The 19,974-nt window shown below is 46.1% G+C and overlaps 7 non-coding genes across 7 annotated transcripts; 6 read left to right on the forward strand and 1 right to left on the reverse strand.

The window, feature by feature from the left end:
• The first annotated feature begins 1,336 nt into the window (after positions 1-1,336).
• trnae-uuc (transfer RNA glutamic acid (anticodon UUC)) lies at positions 1,337-1,408 on the forward strand. Its single transcript has one exon. It is a non-coding gene; the product is annotated as a tRNA-Glu (tRNA).
• A 3,309-nt stretch (positions 1,409-4,717) lies between these two features.
• Positions 4,718-4,790, forward strand: trnar-acg (transfer RNA arginine (anticodon ACG)). Its single transcript has one exon. It is a non-coding gene; the product is annotated as a tRNA-Arg (tRNA).
• A 6,046-nt stretch (positions 4,791-10,836) lies between these two features.
• On the forward strand, positions 10,837-10,953 carry LOC148642535 (U5 spliceosomal RNA). The gene has a single exon (XR_015929273.1). It is a non-coding gene; the product is annotated as a U5 spliceosomal RNA (small nuclear RNA).
• Positions 10,954-11,183: 230 nt separating this feature from the next.
• On the forward strand, positions 11,184-11,325 carry LOC148642536 (U4 spliceosomal RNA). Its single transcript, XR_015929396.1, has one exon. It is a non-coding gene; the product is annotated as a U4 spliceosomal RNA (small nuclear RNA).
• Positions 11,326-12,658: 1,333 nt separating this feature from the next.
• LOC148642537 (U4 spliceosomal RNA) lies at positions 12,659-12,800 on the forward strand. The gene has a single exon (XR_015929434.1). It is a non-coding gene; the product is annotated as a U4 spliceosomal RNA (small nuclear RNA).
• A 2,251-nt stretch (positions 12,801-15,051) lies between these two features.
• On the reverse strand, positions 15,052-15,129 carry trnak-cuu (transfer RNA lysine (anticodon CUU)). The gene has a single exon. It is a non-coding gene; the product is annotated as a tRNA-Lys (tRNA).
• A 3,446-nt stretch (positions 15,130-18,575) lies between these two features.
• On the forward strand, positions 18,576-18,717 carry LOC148642539 (U4 spliceosomal RNA). The gene has a single exon (XR_015929397.1). It is a non-coding gene; the product is annotated as a U4 spliceosomal RNA (small nuclear RNA).
• Positions 18,718-19,974: the final 1,257 nt, after the last annotated feature.

Below are 19,974 nucleotides of genomic sequence, written 5' to 3' on the forward strand. Positions count from 1 at the left end.
ACTTGGGAAATGCAGAAGCAAAAACTGCCCTCTCTCAGCCACCGAAACGTGTGCGGCTCGCCTTGCACTCTCTGCGCCTCGCATATTTATGGAGCTGTCTGCTCTTCTTTCTGTTGAAGTACGCAAGTTACGGGGCGTACTGCAGACTATGATGTGCTCAATGACAGCTTTCAAGATTTGAAAACTATGAGCTTGATGGCTCAAGTCGAACGAATGTGGTTGTTACGCAATTGATGATCAAACGCACATATTCTAACGATTCGTGAGAGTATGTTCTAAAGGTCCTTGGCTCGATCCCGGGTTTCGGCATTTTGTTTCATCGCTCCCTTTGTTCCTCTCTCCAGCGCCCCCTGCCTAAAATGACGCGTCCCTTTCTCAGCCCGAAACGCAAGCGATACACCAGCAACAAACCCTATAGGTTTCCGTAGTGTAGTGGTTATCACGTTTGCCTAACATGTGAAAGGTCCCAGGTTCGAGACCGGGTGCAAACAGCCTCTTCTTGCACGCTCCTGCACTTCACAGAGGTCTTGAACCACCAGTCATTTGTTCCCAATGTATTTCCGGTGCCTTCATGCACTCTTGTACCAAACGCACGTTTTTTCTGTACCTGGAGCCGATCATTTGCAATTGGGCTGTCCCGACAGACCAAGACGAGCTCTGTCGGCTCAAAAGCAGCGCAACACCTGCGAGAACAACAGAAAGATTAGTACCCAGCGGGGGCCTCTTAGTGAGCCCAAGATCTAATCAAGAATCGACTCCAGCAACAGGGCTGGGCGCATTGTTCCATACTCCGACCACTCTTGGTGTAAACAGGTCCCTCCTGGTCTCTGCATGAAATGCACTTTCCTGCGTTTGCTATGGTGTAACTGGCTTCCCCTGCATGGGCGAATGTGAAGAAGATCCTTAGTAAGTCATTGAAGAAACCCGAGAAGAGGTCGGAGTGGCCTCTGTCGTTCATCAACGATCCAGTCAGGCAGTACTCCTCTGTAAAGCGCCGTTCGTTCACATCGATTGGCTTTTTTTGCCTTCATTCATGCAAGTAGTAAAAGCAAACACCCCTATTCTGCCGTGACCCAGATTTGAACCAGGGTTGTTGCGGCCACAACGCAAAGTACTGACCACTATACGATCACGTAGAGTTACCGATACACACGCGGCAGGGCGGAAAAGGCTGTGCTCTCTTCGTGTGACATAAACGGAAAAGTCCTGACGTTGCATTTCAACTGAGTCCCAGTATACATCGACCCTTCGACACTCTGAGTGACAACTCTCTTGCGTGTTTTCTCATATTTATGTAGTTTGCTTGCATGATGCTGGGAACAGCAGGGTTGTTCGCTGCCATATGGTCTAGTGGTTAGGATTCCTGGTTTTCACCCAGGCGGCCCTGGTTCGACTCCCGGTATGGGAACGTGTCAGTTTTGCCTCCTGCTTTCCAAAAGATCAGCACCGTGTACGAAGGAGCCGCATTAAAACTACTCGAACGTGCAAAACGTGCGAGAAGAGGGGGCGCTTGTTTCCAGCCGAAACTTCTCGCGTGTGAGACCAGCTGACCATCGCTGCAGGAGGTGGGAGGGTTACTCTGGTAGACAGGGCTGACCTTCGGCAATAGGATTTATACTCTCCAAGATGATATTTGCACTTTCTGGAGAGGCGATTTTCTCCACGTCAGTAGCCCGATTTCGTCGATTGCGTGGAGAGGGCTGTAGAATGTGACACCGCCTTTCCTGCTCCGTCCATGACAGGCGTGCTGGTCTCTGGAGAGAGAGCACGGTCCATCAGCGCACTCCAATAAAGGCACTGGAAGCAGCTGAATCGCATTGGCGGAGCTCAGCACTGGGCCGCTGGGCATGTCTTACCACTGTTTCCGTAGTGTAGTGGTTATCACGTTCGCCTCACACGCGAAAGGTCCCCGGGCGAAAACAGATTTCTTTTGTCGCCACGCACAAAAGGGGATTGGGGATTCGCCTAGCGCTGTGATCGAACAGACCCACTCACCTCTTAGTGTGGCGGGATCTGCACAGTGCATGTCGCAGCGCATCCTGCTTTCACTTCAATGCGCGTCCTGATGTACCCCTGTCTCCCGCGTGACAGGTGGGGACAGGTGACAGGTCCTATACTAACGAGGAAGACATCGCTCTCTCCGACCCCCCGGCATCGTGTCCCGACCCACCGTGCTGGAAGCCGACGCGTGCTGTGATTCCTTTACGGAGCAGAAATGACAACCGAGGAGCCGAGAGATCATTTCAGCATTTCGCGTCTGAACGGAAAACACAAACGACCAACTCAGAATGACTTGCCTTTGACGCTTTTCAAAGCGTTCTTTGTGCATGACGACTGCGCCGCCTAGCAGATACAAATGGGTTGTACAACTTTGAAGTAGCAAATGGAAGAGGGCTAAGCCCCCTCTCTTTTAGCCCAGGTTCGATCTGTCTCCCAGAATCACCAGGGCGCACACACACACACCCGTGCCGTTGAAGTGCTTTGCTTCATTTCTAAGGGCAACTCAACATTCACTCCTACCCCGAGTGCAGAAAAGACAGCGTCCGCAGCAACAACAGCTCAGGTCTCTACACAGGAGCTAAGCTGCCCCCATCTCCTCTGCTCTGTGGCTCCTGCAGAGCGGAGTCCTGCCTGGAGCCATGTTTGCAGGCGGCAGCTCCCCACGCTCTGTCTGTGCGTCGTGAAATTAATTAATAACGTTAATAAATTTATAAAGTTAATAAAGTTATAAATTAGAAATTAATAACGATATAATTATATTCATGTACCGCAACACAAGAATAGTACACGCTGTACATTGTCTGTCGATAATGTTTCTGTAGTGCTTTAGTGGGTTAGGTTCCTGACTTCCATGTCACACGGTCTATGATTGAATCCCATGGAACTATGACTTTATTTTTTAACAAACATTTCTTTGAAAAAATGAAACGTTTCCCTTGGTCAGAGATTAAATAAAACCTCACTTTTTTAGGTTTTACTGTGCAGAGTGAGGTTTTACCTCACTTTTTTTGAGCAGAAGGTTTACTGTGACCTGAGAAGGGCCGGCATCCAATCACGGTGGTAAATACACACAAGCTCTCACTCATCTGAGCTACACGGCTACCAAGATGATCTCAGGTGCGCCGAGCTGGTACGGAACATATTGAACTGATCGACGGCGAACTGTCTCTCAGACAGGCTTTTCACCTCTAAGCTCCCTGACTGACAGTGATCAGCTAGGTAGTGAAACAGTCAGCTGCTTCTAAGCCTTAAACAGCTGCATCTCGGCGCTTCCACGGAGAGATGATTTGAAAGCCGAACATCACCCATTGGGAACACCTTACTATCACTAGTTTAAGAGACTCTTAAGGTCTTGCAGAGGTGCCTGTCTAATAGCATGCGCTTTGCAAGCTATAGGTGTTTAGGCTGAGGCAGAATGCCTGTTAACAAAATGTTTTTCTAAAGGTGTGTCCAAGTGGCTGCAAAAGGACAACACTCCTGGGGTGCTGTGGCTTAGTTGGTTAAAGTGCCTGTCTAGTAAATAAGAGATCCTGGGTTCGAATCCCAGTGGTGCCTTCTTTGTTCTGTCTTCTTGAACAGTACTGGTCATTATGGACAACCGCCTACAGCTAGACTTAATTAAATGCAAGTATTCATTTCCTGTCTTTAACGCGACTTGTTTTTCTTAAAATGGATGCAACTTGCAAAACATGAAATACAAACCTTGCTAATCAGCGCTAGCGGCTGGCAAAAAAAAAAAGAAGTCAGCAATGTTTTTTTCTTTAACCTTAACCCTACTAATGGAGAAGAGTTAAACGACCGAGTCTATGCAGCTTAAACGGTGCGCACGTCGGGTTCTTAGCTGGTAAATCACGCTCACCCCAGTCCTTAATCTTTTAAAGAGGATACAAAATTGAACCTAGTCGCCACATCACATACATCCTGTTCAATGATAAAAAGGTAACATCTATCCTCGCTCCAGACTAAATCTCACGTTGAGGGCATATTTTTTTTCACTTTACCGTGTCGGGCTCGGCTGCACAGAGGAGAGAGCAGAGCAATGAGGTCACGGGGACAGGGGAGTCACACGCTGGCGGTTTGAATACGCGGAAGATCACTGAGGGATCCACAGTATATGGACCCTCCGTGCGCCATCAGTCCGCACTCCGGACTCTGAATCCTGCCATCCGAGTTAAGATCTCGGCGGAACCTGAGGCGCAGTTCCTTCTTAAAACGTAATCTGGTGAGCATTTCTAGAATCGTACTTGTATAGATGCAGCCTTTAATGTGTTGCTAGGTTAAAATTGATGACTTCTTGTATTTCAGTAGGCAACTGCCCTCTTGATTTCGGATTTTATTTCTTTATTACAGGGGCGCTTTTATGATGACAGAGTCATGTTCAGGTACTTTGCTTGATGGAGGAAGCTCATTTCGGACTCTGTGATCTGCTCACCTGGAAAGGTCTGCTGTACTACTACAAGAGAGAAGTAGAGTCTGGAAGAAGGGACAATTTTATGATGCTTTGGAAGGTAATGTTTTTTTTTCTTTGAAATCGAAATGAATCAGAATAGCAGTGCAAAAGACAAACTCTTGGTTTGGTTTAAAGAGATATGGTTTTAAAACAGACAACATGTAGAAAACAGGTGTTTCTCACTTTTGGAAAAGAATGGACCGGGGGTAATATTTTACTAGTTGCAGGGCTGAGCTCACTGGGTTACAGTCCTGCAGTGTCACACCAGGTCCAGTGGCGCAATGGATAACGCGTCTGATTACGAATCAGGAGATTGTAGGTTCGACTCCTACCTGGCTCAGGTCATTTTTAAACGCATCGGGCTGCTCCCTAAGTAGTCTGTGCTACTTACTGCATTGTAATTGCACCCAGTAAGAGATTTCCTTCATGTAAATGAACTGCACCTGACAGCTTTAGAAAAACACCTGGGCTCAGTACGGTGCTGAGAACTCAGCGTTGCTGTTCTAATTAGCACGCACTGCATCGGCTATGAACCCGAACTTTTCAATTATTCCGATCAGTAAGTCAACACGTAGTCCACATGAAAGGAAGAAATATTCTCTTGTCTGTCTCTTGTTTTTATAGAACTGAATGTCCCTGACAATGTACTGTTAGTTTTAATTGAAGAACGGCATTTGTGTTCAAATATACCAGACAAGTTTACGTAACTGCTCGTGCGACACTCAGTTGTAATTAGTCAAGAAATAAAGTCGAACAACAGCTGCGGGTTTGATTCTGAACGTACAGATGCAGCCATTCAAAATGGGTGAGGTATTTCGCGGCATACCGCGACACGCCCACCGGGGTATCACGCGGTTCACGTGTGTCACGTGACTAACTATCCGGCGTCGCCTTGTAAAACCGCCAGGGGGAGCTTAACCTCTCATGCACAGCATTTGAGCCTTTAATTTTGAACTGTGTATTACAGCATGTTAATCATCAGTCATTAAAATGTTGGTATATTTTATGAAAGCAAGATTGCTCAGTTGGACAAAACCAACTGAGCTGTGCATCACACAGCTGCCAGCGCACCTCACCGTGCCAGGCCACCACTGCGTCACATAGCTGCAAGCGCACCTCACCGTGCCAGGCCACCACTGCATCATACAGCTGCCAGGGCACCTCACCGTGCCAGGCCACCACTGCGTCACAACACACAGCTGCCAGTGCACCTCTACATACCCGACCACCACTGCATCACACAGCTGCCAGCGCACCTCACCGTGCCAGGCCACCACTGTGTCACAACACACAGCTGCCAGTGCACCTCTACATACCCGACCACCACTGCATCACACAGCTGCCAGCGCACCTCACCGTGCCAGGCCACCACTGCGTCACAACACACAGCTGCCAGTGCACCTCTACATACCCGACCACCACTGCATCACACAGCTGCCAGCGCACCTCACCGTGCCAGGCCACCACTGCGTCACAACACACAGCTGCCAGTGCACCTCTACATACCCGACCACCACTGCATCACACAGCTGCCAGCGCACCTCACCGTGCCAGGCCACCACTGCGTCACAACACACAGCTGCCAGTGCACCTCTACATACCCGACCACCACTGCATCACACAGCTGCCAGGGCACCTCACCGTGTCAGGCCACCACTGCGTCACACATATTTCAGCGCCATATATTTCATGGATATTATGGAATATAATGGATGGATATCTTAGTTATCTTTCAAGTTCACAGGTTTGCATGCATAATTTAATTTTGAAAGCCACTGAGACATCAGGTACTACTGTTGTATTTATGAAAAAGAAACAAAACAAAAAACATACTAACAACTGTGCCATCCTACTCCTTAGTTAATACATTTTATTATTCATAAACAGTTAACATTGTTAGCAAAATATTTTGAATTATATTTAACCCTATTTTATCTTTAGTTTTGTATTTAACTTATTATATGATAGTCAGACTTAATGTATATTTGAACAATGAAAATATATTTTTACAAGATTTTACATTCACTTTAATGCACTTAAAATTAATATGGTTAATAATAGTAAACTGTAACATGCTGTAACAAGATCGGTTAAACTGCGAAGAAAATGCTTTCAGAGAAAATGTTTCAGGTGTGAAGAACATAGATGTCCAATGCAATTTCAACCAAACCTGTTCCCACACACCCTGCCCCCACTACCATTAGAATATACACAAACATTTTAGCGTTTCATTCTGAGCAGAAGACCCTCACACCTGAAGAGTGCTGGCTGTGACGAATTAAACCGGTTTTACAGGTTTCAATCACAGACCATGTGACATGGGACTCAGTAAACTAACACACAGCGCCACTGGATTTGATAATACCTAACCAAAATCCGCAATATGGAAACAGAACCTGTGTAATTGTTGATAGATGATGTACTCGTAACATTTTTTCAAGACGAACTACAACATTTAAAAAATGACTTGTATGTACTTGATATCTCTAATCAATCCACGGGTCCCAGCACAAAACGAAACTAAAACGCATACCGTTTCGCGCTTCTTATTAGTTGCTCAAAAGTAATTTGACCGTATGAAATGCATAATATAAACCTAGAAACATATACACATTAAGCACTGTAGTATCGGTGTTAAGACATACCTCTCAAATACTGTAAATCAAGTTAAAAATATCTCAAGACCGATTCTGGTCGTTATGAAACCATGTTTCGTGTATGTTTTCTTTTTCATCTTGAAATAACTCATTTCTAAATACCTTTTTCACTGTTAACATCTTGCAGCAACTTTGCGACAAAATATACACTCTGACAGTTCATCCTGCTACCAACATTAAATAAAACAAATCTTAAGATTTCTATATTTATGTCTTTATTTAGTGGTTTCATTAGTGACAAAGGCTAAACTTTCTTGGAAAAATGTATTTTATGTGTTGCGGAAAAAACTGACTTGCTTTAACAAAATATGTTTACAAATCCTTTCACCTGGCATTTTCGTAGTTAGAAATTATGGAACGCTCTGTTAAAAGCAAGGGAGTTTTTATGTCCGTTGCAGTTCTTTTGCAACATGAATATAATTATATCGTTATTAATTTCTTGAGATACGCGATTCCATATTATATTCCCTTTTAATCAAATTCTAAAAGTATGCTTGTTGACCTTGGTATCACGTTAGTTAAAGACTTCGAAGCTTACAATGGTTAGGGAGAAATGGAATACTGGTGTGTATTTTTTTCTTTAAAGTACCAAGACCAGCTATATACTGTATGTTTACGTTCCAAAATTAATATCGTTTATGGCCTTCACACGCGTTACAGTATGCTCCTATTCTTTTTATGCTCAGCTACTAAGATTTCCCTTCAGTGGCAAAATTCAATATCTACAACGGGCACAGTAAAGACGTTTACAGTAAGTCTTTCTACGACAGACCAATGGACCACGAGTGCCCCTGTCGGTCAACCAATCACGCACCGCCTACCGGTCAAAGGCCTTTTCTAGGTCTACACTTAAAATGCACAGAGGGAGGGAGCGATCCTCTGAGTACAGACAGACATCCCTCAACAAGGCCAGGTTGTCGCTCATCAGGCGTCCTGCTATCCCACAAGTCTGTTCTTTCCCTACCAGTGAGGCCACTACATTTTGTAGGCGCAGGAAAAGGGCTTTGGACAGGATCTTAGTGTCCACGCCTAACAGGCTGAGGGGTCTCCAGTTCTTTATGTCATTCTTTGCTCCTTTCTTAAACAAGAGAGAGATAGTGCCTTCTCTTAAGGAGTCAGGCAGAAATTCTGTCTTATAGCTTTCCTCGAATAAGAGCAGTAGCGGATCCTGAAGCAGATCCCAAAAGGTGCAATAAAATTCTTTAGGGAGCCCGTCAGCACCCGGAGTTTTCCCCTGCTGTAAGCTCTCCATAGCCTGTCTCAGCTCTTCTACTGTCAAATCCCTCTCAAGTACTTCCCTATCTTCTTCACTCAAAACGTTTTCTAGCTTTGAGGTAAAAAAATGAATTTCTTCATCCTTTACCTCTGTAGAGCTGTACAGTCTTGAGTAGAAGGCCTCGGTGCAGGAGAGGATAGCACTCGGCTCTGTTCTCTCTCGTCCCTCCTCATCAACTACACTTTCCATGACAGACTTGGAGCCTACCACTTTCCTGAAAAAGAAGCGAGTACACTTCTCATTTTCTTCCAAGAACTGCACTCTGCTTCTTAACAGCACTCCTCGACTACTTTCTTCGGCTATGCTCCGGATGTCCTTTTTTAAAAGGGTGATATCCTCGAGCACATCGAAGCCACTGTGCAGCATCGTGTAGAGACGCTGCAGCTGCCTCTGTTTCCTGGCTAGCACTCCTCTCCGTCTGGCAGCAGCCTTCCTTCCCTCAGCCATGAAAAAGGCCTTTGTCCTCACCTTCACCTCCTCCCACCACTCTCCTACTGACCCGTACAGACACTGCAAGGACAGCCACTGTGATAGTTTCTCCTTGTAGCGGGATACTACCCCCTCGTTCTCTAGCAGCTTTGTGTTGAGTTTCCAGAGGCCTGGGCCAAAGACAGTCCCGCCCTGGAGTTCCACTCTACACCCTAAAGCCTGATGATCTGAGAAGAAGACAGGCTGAAGAGTGACCCCAACAACTTTCACTCTCTCTGAGACAAAGCAATAGTCAATTCTGGAGCTGCTATTCCTCCCTGACCATGTATATCCTGCTGTTGTGGGATATATACATCTATATGTGTCTGAGAGTTTAAAGTCTTTTCTGTCTCACTAGTTACCTTCTTCTTTTTCTTTTTCTTCTTACCAATTTCCTGCCAGCCATCCTCTGAATGAGCCTTCATCAGGGTGGCAGCAGTAAAAGCGTTCACGGAGTCCATTTCAAGGAAGGGGGTAGAGGGAGGGGTGGAGGGGTTCCAGCTGTCCCCATCGCTATGCTCTCCTTCCTCCTCGCTCGGGGAGAAAACAGAGTCATTTTTCCTTTTCCTCAAGTCCAGCTCCTGGGAGCACTGAGGGGAAAGGGGTGCAGCCGATGCACCAGTCTCCTCTTCCCCCTCACCCACCAGCTGTTGCAGATCCTCCGTGATGGACTGGATGGAGGAGAGGAGGGCATCTGTAGCACTTGCAGAGTCTGAGAAAAGCAGCTCCGCTGAATCCTGGGTATCCTCGCTGGACCCGCTCCACCGGGGGGCCCCACACTGGCCCTCGTTCTGAGGAGCAGGAATGGGGGAGGGGTCCTCGCTGTTCTCGGGGGTTTTCAAACCCTCGTGCTTGTCTGGTGCAGTCTGCGGTTGTGGGGGCGTAGTGGATTTCTCTTCCACCGGCCCCAGAGCCACAGCAGGACTGATCCTGGCTGGAGGCTGAGACTCTTTGTCCAACAAGGGTTCTTTGTTTGACTTGTTGTTTGCTTTGGCTTTTCGGGCCGGTTTGGCTGAAACAAGCACTGCCTCATCCTTTCTCATTTTGAGTTTATTGGCGTAGGCGTGAGGGCAGTTCTTAAAAACGTGTCCTTCCGAGCCACATAAATTGCACTTTGGCAGCATTGAACAGTCAGAGGCTAAATGTCCCTGTTTGCCACAGGTCTTGCAGCATTTCACAGTGCAGGACGATGCCAGGTGTCCCACAGCACCACAGCGCCGACACACCTTTGGTTGTCCCACATAAAAAACATAGCCATTGCAGGCGCCCAGCCGGATTGTAGAGGGCAGGTGCCTTAAGCCTCCATTTACATTGTCCGGTAGCAAGCAAACCTCGAATTTCCTTGCTCCTGTTTTTATACCGTCAACATCTCTAACCTCAGTTCCATGGTGGATGGTGCAGTACTGCTTAAGCCAGGTGTGAATGTCCTCCGTCTTTGCCAGTTCCGAGAACATAACAACATGCACCGTTTTCCTCTCTCTCCGTGTCAGAGGCTGCAAGATGATCTTCTCAAGGGCAGGAACTTTCCCTCTTTTTGCCTCAAACACATCCACACATTGTTCAAACAGAGAATAGGTAGCAAAAACAACCTCAAATGCTTTCTGACCTGGGAGAGCGAAGATGAAATCCAAGTGCCGAGGTTCAAAGCCAAGTTCCTTCTGTAACACTTTTCTGCTGAACTGCATACGATCCATGAAGAGGTCACCCAAAAGCTCAAAACGTACAGCATTCTTGCGGGATCCAAAGGTTGCCATCTCAAACTGCAAAACAAACACTGCTTCCACAAAACAAGAAAACAATCCAACTACTCCAACTACAGGCTGATCAAGGTATCTCCCCTGCCAGGTAAGCCGAGAGCCGCAGGCGATGAGCCCGGAGCTGAACGGGCCCCACTGGCTCGTTTGTAAGGCCAGGTGCATTACCAACCACGACCGGCAGGGCAGAGGCCTTGAAGGCGGCCTGGGCTCCTGCAGCTGTCCAGCCACGCACTCTGGTTTCTCTTCATCTCGTACAAATCTTTTGCCTTTTACTAAAGATTTCCATGGAGAGGAGCATGAATGAGTTCCATACAATTTTTGTGCTTCCCTGCCTTCGGGTGGGGCGCAGCTGGGCTGGTCAAAGAGAGAAAACAAAACCGCTCACAATCGCTCTTATTACTGCGACTGTGGCCGTTTGCTCTGCGAGTCCTCGGTCTCCGCCTGTCTGATTGGCGCTCTTTTCTTTGGGAGGCGGGAAGTGTCCGGCCGCAAATATGAAGCGTTACAGCAACGACATGCCATGAGACGATTGACAACGATTTCCATAGGATCCCCGCGGTTGCCTGGCAACCGTCAGCTTTGCGCAGTGGCAGTATCGTAGCCTGTGAGGTTTAGCCGAGGCGCGATTATTGCTAGTTGAAAACTTTTCCCAATACCCCGCTTCCGCCGGTTTGCAATACAATCGGCGAAAGCAATTTTTGACAGTCTCGTCAGAGACTGAGCAAGGTGTTTAAAGACAGATTTTGTCATGGTAACATCATGGTAGAAAGAAACAAGCTTGTTACGTCTCAACAGAAACGCTCTTTAGCTCTTTCAGCGTTATGCAGAGAACAGCGTCTGTCGAGATCACTTTTGAGTCAGCGCGAAACGCCGTGTGCTGTCAGTTTGATTTCATATTGCTCGTAGCGGCGCCCGGCTTTTGTCTGTCAAACGTTAGGTTGCGCTTCTTCATGCTGCATCGTCGGCATGAGTGGAGCTTTTTAAACGTCTGTACTTACTGCGCCCCATAAGAAATCGTTTGTCCCCGTTCAAAAGAGATTGTGCGATGTCCTGCAGCGTTCGCAAAGCAAACCTTTGACAGTTTGAAAAGAGGAATTTATTCTGCTTCCTGTGCGTGCAGTAGTTTCAAAGTTGAACGTCTTTACACGATCTGCTGCAGTTTTCAGTGGGCGGGCTTTGTCAGATGGCTTGGAAAAACGCACTGTGTTTCGGCTCGGGAAACATCATGAGAAGTGTCCTGCATGTTATCTGTGTATAGCTGTCTTTTAACGCATACAGAATTCATTCGAAATCATTGATTTCTCAAATTAACAAGGGTCCCTTTTTGAACCTGCCAGAAGCATTCTTTCAATGTAACAGATTTACTCCGAGGAAAGGCAGCATGACATTGAGAGTAGCTCAAGCTTTCAGCACCCGTATCGGACTGCGTGTATGCAGACACCGCTCAGAATCCCCTGTAAGATTCTCCTTCAGTTCCGTTGTGCAGTGCTTTACCTCTTTCAAAAGGCTTCACTTTCCTAGTCACATTCCAATGCTCATCGAACCCGGGCTGTTTCCTCCAGCGGTATAGTATTGCAGTGAGACAGCACGATGCCTGCAAGACTATGTCACGCTAAACGCCACAGATTGTGTTTGTCCCTTCGTGTCAGTCGTCCTGCAGCCACGGGAAGTGGGACACAAACATGCTGCAATGCTTTCAGGACGTTAGGATTTGTTTGTGCAACATCGGAGAAGAGTACTTGTGGCTTGAATGTGAACTGTACGTGCCCGCCCCCTTTCCTCTGTAGTGCATGAGTTCCTCCCGGCATGCCCTTCGTCATTATTCTGTCATCTTGTATTTAAAGGGTTGTATTTCTGCTGCTGAAAATAAGCAACGGTTTTCTCACAACGCCCTTTGTTCCCAACGGAGCCCTTGTCTGTCATGAAATTCTTCAAAACCTCAAGCTAGAAGAAGAAGAAGACGACAACTATGAAGCGTTACCGCAACGACATGCCATGAGACGATCGATAACGATTTCCATAGGATCCCCGCGGTTGCCTGGCAACCGTCAGCTTTGCGCAGTGGCAGTATCGTAGCCTGTGAGGTTTAGCCGAGGCGCGATTATTGCTAGTTGAAAACTTTTCCCAATACCCCGCTTCCGCCGGTTTGCAATACAATCGGCGAAAGCAATTTTTGACAGTCTCGTCAGAGCGTGACATCAGAGCGTCTTGCAGGCATCGTGCTGTCTAACTGCAATACTATACCGCTGGAGGAAACAGCCCGGGTTCAATGAGCCTTGGAATGTGACTAGGAAAGTGAAGCCTTTTGAAAGAGGTAATGTCGACGCTTTTTTTACAGAGCACCAAAAAAGCGTCTTTTTTGAAGGCCTGGGTACTGAGCATTGGTGGTTCAGTGGTAAAATTCTCGCTTACCATGTGGGAGGCTCTGGTTCGATTCCCAGCCAAAGCAGTGGCTCTTGCAGCGAGCGGCTCCATCACTTGCATCCCCTTGCAACTCGCAACTGAAAACCCACTGAAGCAAAGCATTTGTTAGCCAGGTCGGTACCCGGATGAGGGTGAGCTACAGGGAAAAACAAAGTTTCCAGCTGGAAGTGGTGTTAATGGTGCCGGTGGGGGGGCGCTCACCCTGCATCACGCTTTCATGTATGCTATTGCAGACACCAACGTTGCCTAGATAGAAAACCGAAATATCCGTGGGTTTGCTTGCTGGTCTGAAGGATCTCTCTTCGAATCTCTATCATTTGTCAATGGAAGTAAAAGGCGCTGCAATCTCATACGTTCAGAATCAAACCCGCAGCTGTTGCTCGACTTTATTTCTTGACTAATTACATCTGAGTGTCGCATGAGCAGTTACATAAACTTGTCTGGTATATTTGAACACAAATGCCGTTCTTCAATTAAAACTAACAGTACATTGTCAGGGACATTCAGTTCTATACAAACAAGAGACAGACAAGAGAATATTTCTACCGTTCATGTGGACTACGTTTTGACTTACTGATCGGAATAATTGAAAAGTTCGGGCTCATAGGCGATGCAGTGCGTGCTAATTAGAACAGCAACACTAAGCTCTCAACACCATACTGAGCCCAGGTGTTTTTCTAAAGCTGTTAGGTGCAGTTCATTTACATGAAGGAAATCTCTTACTGGGTACGATTACAATGCAGTAAGTAGCACAGACTACTTAGGGAGTAGCCCGATGCGTTTAAAAACGACCCGAGCCAGGCAGGAGTCGAACCTACAATCTTCTGATCCGTAGTCAGACACGTTATCCAGTGTGACACTGCAGGACTGTAACCCAGTGAGATCAGCACTGCAACTAGTAAAATATTACCCCCGGTCCATTCTTTTCCAAAAGTGAGAAACACCTGTTTTCTACATTTTGTCTGTTTTAAAACCATATCTCTTTAAACCAAACCAAGAGTTTGTCTTTTGCACTGATATTCTGATTCATTTCGATTTCAAAGAAAAAAAAACATTATCTTCCAAAGCATCATAAAATTGTCCATTCTTCCAGACTCTACTTCTCTCTTGTAGTAGTACAGCAGACCTTTCCAGGTGAGCAGATCACAGAGTCCGAAATATGCTTCCTCCATCAAGCAAAGTACCTGAACATGACTCTGTCTTCATAAAAGCGCCCCTGTAATAAAGAAATTAAATCCGAAATCAAGAGGGCAGTTGCCTACTGAAGTTCAAGAAGTCATCAATTTTAACCTAGCAACACATTAAGGGCTGCATCTATACAAGTACGATTCTAGAAATGCTCACCAGATTACGTTTTAAGAAGGAACTGCGCCTCAGGTTCCGCCGAGATCTTAACTCGGATGGCAGGATTCAGAGTCCGGAGTGCGGACTGATGGCGCACGGAGGGTCCACATACTGTGGATCCCTCAGTTTTCTTCCGCGTGTTTAAACCGCCTGCGTGTGACTCCCCTGTCCCCGTGACCTCATTGCTCTGCTCTCGCCTCTGTGCAGCTGAGCCCGACTCATGGTAAAGTGGAAAAAAATATGCCCTCAACGTGAGATTTACTCTGGATCGAGGATAGATGTCACCTTTTTATCGTTGAACAGGATGTATGTGATGTGGCGACTAGGTTCAATTTTGTATCCTTTTAAAAGATTAAGGACTGCGGTGAGCGTGATTTACCACCGTTTCAGCTAAGAACCCGACGTGAGCACCGTTTAAGCTGCATAGACTCGGTCGTTTAACTCTTCTCCATTAGCAGGGTTAAGGTTAAAGAAAAAAAACATTGCTGACTTCTTTTTTTTTGCCAGCCGCTAGCGCTGATTAGCAATGTTTGTATTTCATGTTTTGCAAGTTCCATCCATTTTAAGAAAAACAAGTCGCGTTAAAGACAGGAAATGAATACTTGCATCTAATTAAGTCTAGCCGTAGGCGGTTGTCTGTAAGGACCAGTTCTGTTCGAGAAGACAGAACAAAGAAGGCACCACTGGGATTCGGACCCAGGATCTCCTGTTTAAGAGACAAGCGCTATAACCAACGCTTTAAGCCACGGCGCCCCAGGAGTATTGTCCTTTTGCAGCCACTTGGACACACCACTCAGACACATCTGCATTCGGTGTGTGCTCCGCCTGCTCGCTGAGCAAGTTGCCACCTTTACATACAATAGCAACATCGACACCAAGAGAAAGGATGACAAATGGCTTTTATCTGGAACTTTTCATGTCCAAGAAGCTCAATGTGCTTTCTGTGTACAACAGGGCCACTGAACTCCACACTGGCCACTGAACCACAGCAGTGGCTTGCTGGCTTGACATCTCCCAAGGAAAATGTTGAAATCGCATGTGGAACAGGAAAAGGACCCTCGAGTACGAGAGAAAAAAAAGAAAAAGATCATCTGGAGCGCGCCAACCCATGTCTGGACAGCCCAGTTTTGTCGACGAGGTGGCTGAGTGGTTAAGGTGATGGACTGCTAATCCATTGTGCTCTGCATGCATGGGTTTGAGTCCCATCTTCGTTGCTCTCTACGTGTGCCCGTTCGACGTTGGCCCTCCCTTTGTTTGCTCCAGTACTAGAGCCTTACATTTTCTAGCGGTGGCTGAACATGGTATAGTAGGCTAACGTCGGTATCGAGCAGTGGCAGTAACAGTATTTACGTGCCGCTGCTGCCAAGTGGCTCTGGGTTGAGACCGCGTTTTCACTTACTTGCAGCACAAACGGAGAAAGCGATTTTTGACAGTCTCTCGAGAGACTGCGCTAGGTGTTTAGGGATAGACTTTGTCAGTTCCCCCTGGGATGATGGCCTCTCAAATAGTTTGTGATTCCTCTAGACGTTTATACAGTAGAAGCCTGCTTCGTGGCTTAAATCCAAGCTAAGGAAACGAGTTAGAGGTCTGATGCAGAACTGCGAATTCAATGAAGGGGAACACTACAGTACATTGCGCTGTATGTTGAGGAAAGCTGCCCCCTTCTGTTCCTTGTCGACCGAACAGAGGACTGTAAAGTATACCGCCAAGAAACTTTAGGATGTTGGTTGGAATCCAGCTCCAAAGAAGCCCCTTTGGGTGTTATGTCATCAAAAAGTAAGAACAGAGAATCTCCCTTTGATCAAAAGCGCAACAGAACTGTTTTCCGTGGAGCAGGTTTCAGATCCGTAGACCTGTTTTATTTGTAGGGCAGGGCGCATTCCCTGCACTGCACTTTCAAAAGCATTTACATTCGTGTTAGACGCAAGAATTGCCTTTGATTTGCGTGCTTACGAACGCCATGGAAAACGAAACAAAACAAAAGCCCTCAGCTCCTGCACTTGATTATAATGCTTTTTTTTATTTTTATTAAACATGTAGAATTTACAAATACAAATACAACAAGAGGATCAGAGTCATGTACAAGAGAAAAAAAACGCAGCAGAAAAAAAACATTTAACTACCAGAGGTAATTAAGTAATTATGTGATCAAATTGTATATTTTACACGTATCATATTTTCCTTGCTTTAATATTTCTCAATTATAAACTTTAGTTTCAACATGCATGCGTTTCCTGTAAAAAAATAAAACTCAGCACAGTTTTTTACAAAACAAAAAAAACGTTTTTCTTTTAACAACATTTCGAGTACCTCTGGCATTCATGAAAAAGACATACACAAAAGCAAATAACTAACTCTAAGACTGTCTAAACTATTGAGTTTTTCAAAGAACCAGAACTATAACAGTCCTTAACACTTAACTACACCATTCCAAACTAACACTAAAGAAACACTAGTATATACTGGTATAACAAATAAAACCAAACATAATCATTAACTGAGCAGTCACTGGGAGCAAATCTCCTTCCCGTCCACAAAGGCCCTCGCTCCCACAAAGTAGGCTCTCCTCCCCTCTCTTCTGGCAGCTTCAACCTGGGGCCACAGCTGGTTCCTGGTGCTCCTGCCCGCGGCAGACAGTTCCTCTGCAAACCTCAGTTTGTTCCCATTCAAATACTCATTCCCCCTCGCCGCTCGCCACAGCATGTCCCTCGCCATCCTCTTGGTGAACTGTATTATAATCGATCTGGGGCGCACTTGCCCAGACATGTTCGCTCTCCCGAGCCTGTGAACAAAGTCAATGGCCGATATTACGTCCTCCTGGTCCGGCAGGGTCCTTTTACAGATACCCTTCACTGTTGCAACAAGGTCCTTATCACGTTCCTCTTTAACTCCAAATAATTTTAAATTCCATCGTCGACAGAATCTTTCTACATCGTTCACTTTCAATTCAAGTTCTTTAATATGCTTTTCTTGTTCGGTATTTACTTGTTTAAGAACTTTTACTTCACTCTTTAAGTCTTCAACCTCTTTAAACACACAGTCCATGGACTTTTTAAGACTTTCGATTGCGACTGTATTAAATCGAATCATTTCCTTCAGCTCACCCATCATGTTAAAGATGTTGGTTTGGAGCTCCTCCAGCGTCAGGTCACCCCTTCCTCTCTTGGCCGCCGGGGTTTTCACAGGTGTGCTGGGCAGGGACTCCGGCTCTACCGTACGAGCGCATCTCCAGCACTCTTTCCACGTCCCCTCCAGCTGCTTCACTTTTCCCTGTAGTTCCATCGATTTTCTTGTAGTGCTATACATATACGATTGAGGTATCTTAGATTTCTCCTTCGAGGACCCAGCACTCTCTTTTCTTTTCCCAGTGTTACTCATATCGAAATTCTTAAACCTAAAAAAAATCGTTTTTTTTTCTTTCAATTATAACTGAAGTTTAAACAACTAGTGTTAAGTCTTTATTTTTCTGTAGTCAAAAAAAGCAAAAATTAACATTCAGGTCATGAAAAACTCAAAAAAACTCCTCAACCACTAAACTTTACCTCCCACCTGAGCGCCATCTTGAACGCCCCTACCACCAGAGAATGCTCACGATTTCGGAAGCTGTCTCCGGGACGTGCTGATTCCACACATCCTGAATAAATCATGATATAGTTAGTTGCTGTAGCTAGACGTTTAAATGAGTTTCATGGCCAGATGGACTGTTTCCTCCAGCGGTATAGTATTGCAGTGAGACAGCACGATGCCTGCAAGACTATGTCACGCTAAACGCCACAGATTGTGTTTGTCCGTTCGTGTCAGTCGTCCTGCAGCCACGGGAAGTGGGACACAAACATGCTGCAATGCTTTCAAGACGTTAGGATTTGTTTGTGCAACATCGGAGAAGAGTACTTGTGGCTTGAATGTGAACTGTACGTGCCCGCCCCCTTTCCTCTGTAGTGCATGAGTTCCTCCCGGCATGCCCTTCGTCATTGTTCTGTCATCTTGTATTTAAAGGGTTGTATTTCTGCTGCTGAAAATAAGCAACGGTTTTCTCACAACGCCCTTTGTTCCCGACGGAGCCCTTGTCTGTCATGAAATTCTTCAAAACCTCAAGCTAGATGAAGAAGAGGACAAATATGAAGCGTTACAGCAACGACATGCCATGAGACGATCGATAACGATTTCCATAGGATCCCCGCGGTTGCCTGGCAACCATCAGCTTTGCGCAGTGGCAGTATCGTAGCCTGTGAGGTTTAGCCGAGGCGCGATTATTGCTAGTTGAAAACTTTTCCCAATACCCCGCTTCCGCCGGTTTGCAATACAATCGGCGAAAGCAATTTTTGACAGTCTCGTCAGAGACTGAGCAAGGTGTTTAAAGACAGATTTGGTCATGGTGACATCATGGTAGAAAGAAACGAGCTTGTTACGTCTCAACAGAAACGCTCTTTAGCTCTTTCAGCGTTATGCAGAGAACAGCGTCTGTCGAGGTCACTTTTGAGTCAGCGCGAAACGCCGTGTGCTGTCAGTTTGATTTCATATTGCTCGTAGCGGCGCCCGGCCTTTGTCTGTCAAATGTTAGGTTGCGCTTCTTCATGCTGCATCGTCGGCATGAGTGGAGCTTTTTAATCGTCTGTACTTACTGCGCCCCATAAGAAATCGTTTGTCCCCGTTCAAAAGAGATTGTGCGATGTCCTGCAGCGTTCGCAAAGCAAACCTTTGACAGTTTGAAAAGAGGAATTTATTCTGCTTCCTGTGCGTGCAGTAGTTACAAAGTTGAACGTCTTTACACGATCTGCTGCAGTTTTCAGTGGGCGGGCTTTGTCAAATTGCTTGGAAAAACGCAGTGTTTCGGCTCGGGAAACATCATGAGCAGTGTCAGCACAGAGAGGACCATTGTCGTGAGGCTGGTTAGCTCAGTTGGTTAGAGTGTGTTGCTAATAACGCCAAGGTCATGGGTTCGAGCCCCGTACGGCCAGGTCCTTTTCTCCCCTCTTACCAAAGCTGTTAGGTTCCTTTCCGTGGTGAGATGGGTTGTCATGCAACGCTGCCACATAGTGCCGACAGACAAGAGTGTTGCGGGAGAAGAGAAAAGTGTTTGATGATTTAAGAGTGTCTTAGGTGGAGCCAAAATCAAGTGTCACAAATGCAAGTGGGAGGATTTCCAATGTTTAATATGGTAAAAATAAGCAGAAGTTATCTGCCGGTCCGGCACAGTCTGCCATGCTTTTGTCATATACTGTAAAGTGGTGTCGAACTGGGTGTCGAACTGGAGCCTCACCATTTGCATATGTGAGGCTCCAGTTATACATCGAGTGTCACGTTAAATGACAAAAATCAAGAGAGTTAAAGCAGCTGGAGAGGTTTTCTTACAACTTTTGAGCTGACACAGTTTTGGAAAATGTTTCCTTCACGCTGCACTGTACAACATAGGCAGCCAAGAGTCTTCAAAACAAAACAGAATTGACAGATAGGAGAAAATTCCCACTCGTCCTGAAGTTCCCAAAATCAAGCACTGAGCGTAAACAAAGTGTCTAAGTAGCATGGGAATGCTAACCCTAACCCTAGCTGGAGTTTGAGCAATCCAGCACTGAGCGTAAAAAGATGAGTCAAAGTAAT

The sequence above is a fragment of the Lepisosteus platostomus genome, chromosome 22 (genome assembly GCF_059453375.1).
Source record: "Lepisosteus platostomus isolate fLepPlt1 chromosome 22, fLepPlt1.hap1, whole genome shotgun sequence".
Classification (NCBI taxonomy): domain Eukaryota; kingdom Metazoa; phylum Chordata; class Actinopteri; order Semionotiformes; family Lepisosteidae; genus Lepisosteus; species Lepisosteus platostomus.